The following is a 6,552-nucleotide window of genomic DNA, read 5'->3' on the forward strand; positions in this document are numbered from 1 at the left end:
TAAATTTCGCAAACAGTATTCACATATGCCACTGAACGTGCCTACAAAATTATATCATTGTGTCACACATAGATCAGAAGACATAACGTCATAAACATTAAAATACGGAAAAACTACCGTATCATGCATGACGTTTAAATTTATTACTTCTTTGCTACTAACTCTATTCGCAATACACAAGGTGTAACAAATATGTATGGCACAAATTCGGGACACATTCCTCACACGCAGATGAAGAAATTATATTACATGATCATGCTTTATTTCCAAGTCACAACTCATTTTCTCCAACTCATCAATCATGGGAGACACACACGAACAAAACGCACCAGCATACCACATGCAATTCTTCCTCACAAATGCTCAGTGTGCCCTCCGTGGGCACTGATAAATGTATCAACCAGCCATCGTAGTGAATCCCAGATGCGCTGATGTATCCGTGAGTACTGTGTGTGATTTCGAAGTCTTCCGTAATACGGGCACTGAGACTTGAACAGGAATTCCATACACAAGAGGTTTCAAATGTCCAAACAAATAAAAGTCCAGTGGCTTTAGGTCCGGAGAGCGTGGATTTCTGGTTCAAATTGTTCAAATGGCTCTGAGCACTATGGGACTTAACTTCTGAGGTCATCAGTCCCCTAGAACTTAGAACTACTTAAACCTAACTAACCTAAGGACATCACACACATCCATGCCCGAGGCAGGATACGAACCTGCGACCGTAGCGGTCGCGCGGTTCCAGACTGTAGCGCCTAGAACCGCTCGGCCACTGCGGCCGGCCGTGGATTTCTCAAAGAAATTATGATAACTTCGTCCGTTGAGCCTGGATGGAAGAAATTGAGGCCCTACCAGTCAGTCGCCGGTAAGATCGGCAAAAATAGTGATAGACGATATTTGTTGATGATTTGTTTCAACAGTTGCGTGAGGATTGACATCTGCCCGTACATGCCGACTGTGAAAATTTACAATGCCACCTCGCTGAAACTCATTGAAGAAAATGAATTATAACATGAGAACAAAGTGTTTCCAGACCCATGTTCATGTAACATAATTTCTTCGTCTACGTGTGAGAAATGTAGTTTGTGGCGCAGAATTCTGTTACACCCTGTACTTCGCAGATAGTATCCACATATGATGCTTGATGCACGTCCAAAATTATGTAATGGTACTGCACATAGTTCAGGAGAATGACTGATGGACCGATTTGGAAAGGAAACCAAACAGCGAGGTCAGCAGTTTCATCGGATTAGACACGGATGGGGAAGGGATTCGGCCACGCCCTTTTGGAATTTGGAAATCTGTGGTAAGTTCGTATGACACCAAACTGCTGAGGTCACAGGTCCCTAGACTTACACACTACCCAGTGTAACTTGAACTAAGTTACGCTATGGACAACACACACATCCAAGCCCGAGGGAGGAACCTCCGAAGGGGGGAGCCACGCGAACCGTGGCAAGGCGACTCAAACCGCACGCCTACCCCTTGCGGCTCTGTGCACTTTCAAAGAAGCCATCCCAGTTCAGGAGGTATGACGTTATTAACACTGAGATGATGAGAAATACCGCATTATACAAGATGTTTACATTTATTACTTCTTCAGTACTAACTATTCGCAACATATTTCAAAATTGGTTCAAATGGCTCTGAGCACTATGGGACTCAACTGCTGAGGTCATTAGTCCCCTAGAACTTAGAACTAGTTAAACCTAACTAACCTAAGGACATCACAAACATCCATGCCCGAGGCAGGATTCGAACCTGCGACCGTAGCTGTCTTGCGGTTCCAGACTGCAGCGCCTTTAACCGCACGGCCACTTCGGCCGGCACAACATATTTCGCAGACAGTATTCACGTATGCAGTTGAATGCATCGATACAGATACATCATTATACGACACATAGTTCAAGAGATAACACTGAGATGCGTGGAAAAATGCCGCATCATGCATAAAGATTTAATACATTTATTCTTTATTACTAAGACACTCCTACACTCGAACCAACTTAAGGGAATCCCTGACACTTGGCAGTCCTTTTACAGCTTTCAACTGCGAAGCGCAATCTACTGTAGGTGACAACAGTAGCGACGTATTGAGCTGTGAAGAGGCTTTGCCATAAGACGTTTACAAAATCGTGTTATAGACACGCAAAGCAGCTGTACTTATACATTTGCACATAATACATATTTATTTGTGAGAGTATTTTACAATTTCGAACATGTTTGCAAAGCTATATGGGCATGAAATTTTTTCGATATTCCACTTCAAATAGTTCACTTTTCGTCTCCGTTTCTAATAGAAAGTTAGCAAAATGAACACCCGGACAATGCCAGGTTTTTTTCAGTTAGCGCACAATAACTACAGAAAGCATTGTACACTTCAAATTGATTTTGAGCCCCAGAATTCGGCAGTCTTGATTGCTGGAACCCTTGCTGAAACCAGGTCATCCAGCGCGCAGACTTCAAGCAACTTCGGGCAGAGCAAGAGGTGTTCAGCATCACCAAGTTCTCCACATTCGTAGGTTGCATCTCCAGTAATCTGTCCCCACTGTTTAAAGTTTTCTTTGTGATTCGTCACTCCCGTTCGCAATCTATTCGGAGTCTTCCACGTTTGGCATGGTAACTTTAAACCAGCAGCGGACTCTTCCATTCGATTTTATCTACAACTGCCAGCTGCCCCGTTTCATCACATTTCTATTCGGCGAGCGGAAGGTGATGATATAACTGTTTCAGTTGTTTGAAGGCAGCTTTTTCTCGAATTTTGCCTACGACATGATGCTTCGCTTCCAAACACGGGATTCCCGGAATCGTTTTACTATTTTTTCTTCTCAGCCTCGCCGCTGTTCTCCGTCTAACATCCGCAGGTGCTATTCCTTTAATATGGTAGATTTTGTCAACTGAGTTGGTCGCAGGCAACCAGTTATAATGCAGTCTGTCTCCTTAAGAGCGGTGTCAACATACCTGCAGTGTGCGAAGTTCTGCCAGACAAGTGCTGCATTGAAACTTCCTGGCAGCTCTCCTGCGAACCTTGCAGAACTAGTTCTTCAAGGTACGCAGGAGAACTTCTACGAAGTTTGGAAGGTAGGAGACGAGGTACTGGCGGAATTAAAGCTGTGAGGGCGGGGCGTGAGTCGTGCTTGGGTAGCTCAGTTGGTAGAGCACTTGCCCGCTAAAGGCAAAGGTCCCGAGTTCGAGTCTCGGTCCGGCACACAGTTTTAATCTGCCAGGAAGTTTCATATCAGCGCACACTCCGCTGTAGAGCGAAAATTTCATTCTAGACGTGCTGCATTCTCTGCTGTGGAGAACCACAGAAGTAGAGCAGACGTACGTAGAACATTTAACTGAGCCCTCCATGCGCAATTAGTGAGATTGTGTGTAATATTGCAGGGACTGCAGACTTTGAGCTTAATGTTCTCGTAATAGTTTTTGAAAGTAAGTGTGATTACAAGATGAATCTTTAAGTTCACACATTGATAAGATTCTCTTGATGACATTGCTGTCGCTTGTGAAAGTGAGGAAGTATTACAGAAACAATTGAATGGAATGAACAGTCTACTGGACACAGATTTTGAAATGAGAGTTAACTAACCGAAAGAGAAAGTATTGAGGTGCAGTATAAAAAGATATTAAAGGTAACTTATCACATTGGAATCACGTAGTAATCGAAGGGAAGGAATTTTGCTACCTTGTATGCAAAATAAAGCAAGGCAGACGAAGAATGGAGGGAATGAGACGCGGCCTAAAACAGGCAAAGCAATAGTCCTCTCACAAACAACTCTCCTACAGGTCTTAACTTGAGAATGTATTTTATGAGAATATGCGTCTGGACCATGGCGTTATAAGGACGGGAATTATGAATTGTGGGAAAACGTAAGTTGGAAGGGAGACGACAGAAATGAGGTCGTTTTTCGCTTTTCGCGTTAACTGTTTTTATTGTGCCACTGTTATTTCGACTTATGTCCCACTGGTCAAGCATCTACAAAGACCGACCAATAAAAACATAATATGAGAACAACAATACGTACAAACATTTTTCAGTCCGTTAACATTAGCGTACACATAGATTCTGTGGGACATTACGGCACAAAATATTGCACGCATGGCGTGGCCTCCTCGGTCTCCCCTTCGAATCCCATACATCATGGCTGGGATGCATCATGTAAGCAGCCACCCACGACTCTCTCTGCAGGAAGAATGAGTGTTATTGCCTCAACATGAGATTCACGACATCATTCAGGCCGTTACTGCTGCCAGAGGAATCAGCATGGGTTTCGAAAAAGACGGTCATGTGAAACCCAGCTCGCGCTATTCGTCCACGAGACTCAGAGGGCCATAGACACGGGTTCACAGGTAGATGCCGTGTTTCTTGACTTCCGCAAGGCGTTCGATACAGTTCCCCACAGTCGTTTAATGAACAAAGTAAGAGCATATGGACTATCAGACCAATTGTGTGATTGGATTGAGGAGTTCCTAGATAACAGGACGCAGCATGTTATTCTCAATGGAGAGAAGTCTTCCGAAGTAAGAGTGATTTCAGGTGTGCCGCAGGGGAGTGTCATAGGACCGTTGCTATTCACAATATACATAAATGACCTGGTGGATGACATCGGAAGTTCACTGAGGCTTTTTGCAGATGATGCTGTGGTGTACCGAGAGGTTGTAACAATGGAAAATTGTATTGAAATGCAGGAGGATCTGCAGCGAATTGACGCATGGTGCAGGGAATGGCAATTGAATCTCAATGTAGACAAGTGTAATGTGCTGCGAATATACAGAAAGATAGATCCTTTATCATTTAGCTACAAAATAGCAGGTCAGCAACTGGAAGCAGTTAATACCATAAATTATCTGGGAGTACGCATTAGGAGTGATTTAAAATGGAATGATCATATAATGTTGATCGTCGGTAAAGCAGATGCCAGACTGAGATTCATTGGAAGAATCCTAAGGAAATGCAATCCGAAAACAAAGGAAGTAGGTTACAGTACGCTTGTTCGCCCACTGCTTGAATACTGCTCAGCAGTGTGGGATCCGTACCAGATAGGGTTGATAGAAGAGATAGAGAAGATCCAACGGAGAGCAGCGCGCTTCGTTACAGGATCATTTAGTAATCGCGAAAGCGTTACGGAGATGATAGATAAACTCCAGTGGAAGACTCTGCAGGAGAGACGCTCAGTAGCTCGGTACGGGCTTTTATTGAAGTTTCGAGAACATACCTTCACCGAAGAGTCAAGCAGTATCTTGCTCCCTCCTACGTATATCTCGCGAAGAGACCATGAGGATAAAACCAGAGAGATTAGAGCCCACACAGAGGCATACCGACAGTCCTTCTTTCCACGAACAATACGAGACTGGAATAGAAGGGAGAACCGATAGAGGTACTGAAGGTACCCTCCGCCACACACCGTCAGGTGGCTTGCGGAGTATGGACGTAGATGTAGATGTAGAGTTGGTTACACCCCATACTCAACGCATTAACCAGTTGTCGGAATGTGCGGGCAAACCCGTTTAAGTTGGAGAGAGGATTTTTGTCTACCGTTATGCATTAGCACTCCGTCTTCAGGCCACGAGTGGTCTACCGGGACCATCTGACCGCCGTGTCATCCTCAGTGGAGGATGCGGATAGGAGGGGCGTGGGGTCAGCACACCGCTCTCCCGGTCGTTATGATGGTATTCTTGACCGAAGCCGCTACTATTCGGTCGAGTAGGTCCTCAATTGGCATCACGAGGCTGAGTGCACCCCAAAAAATGGCAACAGCGCATGGCGGCCCGGACGGTCACCCATCCAAGTTCCGACCACTCCCGACAGCGCTTAACTTCGGTGATCTCACGGGAACCGGTGTAGCCACTGCGGCAAGGCCGTTACCGTTACGCATTGTAACTGGAAATTTGTGGTAAGTTCCTATGGGAGCAAACTGCTGAGGTCATCGGTCCGTTATCTTACACGCTGCTTAATCTAACTTAAGCTAACTTGCGTTAAGGACAATACACACATCCATGCCCGAGGGAGGAGTCGAACCTCAACGGGGAGAGCAGCGCGAACCGTGCCAAGGCGCTTCATATCGCGCGGCTACCCCGTGCGACACCGTTATACATATTGCAGTTGTTTACGCTCTATATTCCTTACATTGTTTCTACTTTATTATCACCTGTTTATACTGTTTTGTGGCAAAATAAATGTTACCTTGCAAAATTTCCTTTTGTTGCTTTAATTTTGGACACCTGTGTAGATGACGTCAGTCAGCGAAGAGCAGAAATAATATAAGACGTATGTACACCAAAGAGTAATAGAAAGCCACACATCATCGATCATGACGCTCCATTTCTTATACTGTGTTCCTCGAACAAATTACCACGCATTCGATTAAAATGTAGGGAACTGATCTGGCTAAACACTGGCCGACTCGCCCCAGGGTATAATCTAAGAGATGAATGGAGAAATCAGTGTACATCTTTCTGTGGTCATGAAAAGTTAGGCAACACAGATCCGACCAACCAACTCCCGGGCTCGAGCTAACCAAGAAAAATACCGAGTTCCCTTAACCGTATCAGACC

General features: G+C 44.9%; 1 pseudogene; it reads right to left on the reverse strand.

Moving 5' to 3' along the window:
- Window positions 1-5,746: 5,746 nt before the first annotated feature.
- Window positions 5,747-5,864, reverse strand: LOC124712879 (annotated as a pseudogene).
- Between the last annotated feature and the right edge of the window lie 688 nt (window positions 5,865-6,552).

This window comes from Schistocerca piceifrons, chromosome 8, assembly GCF_021461385.2.
Source record: "Schistocerca piceifrons isolate TAMUIC-IGC-003096 chromosome 8, iqSchPice1.1, whole genome shotgun sequence".
Lineage (NCBI taxonomy): Eukaryota > Metazoa > Arthropoda > Insecta > Orthoptera > Acrididae > Schistocerca > Schistocerca piceifrons.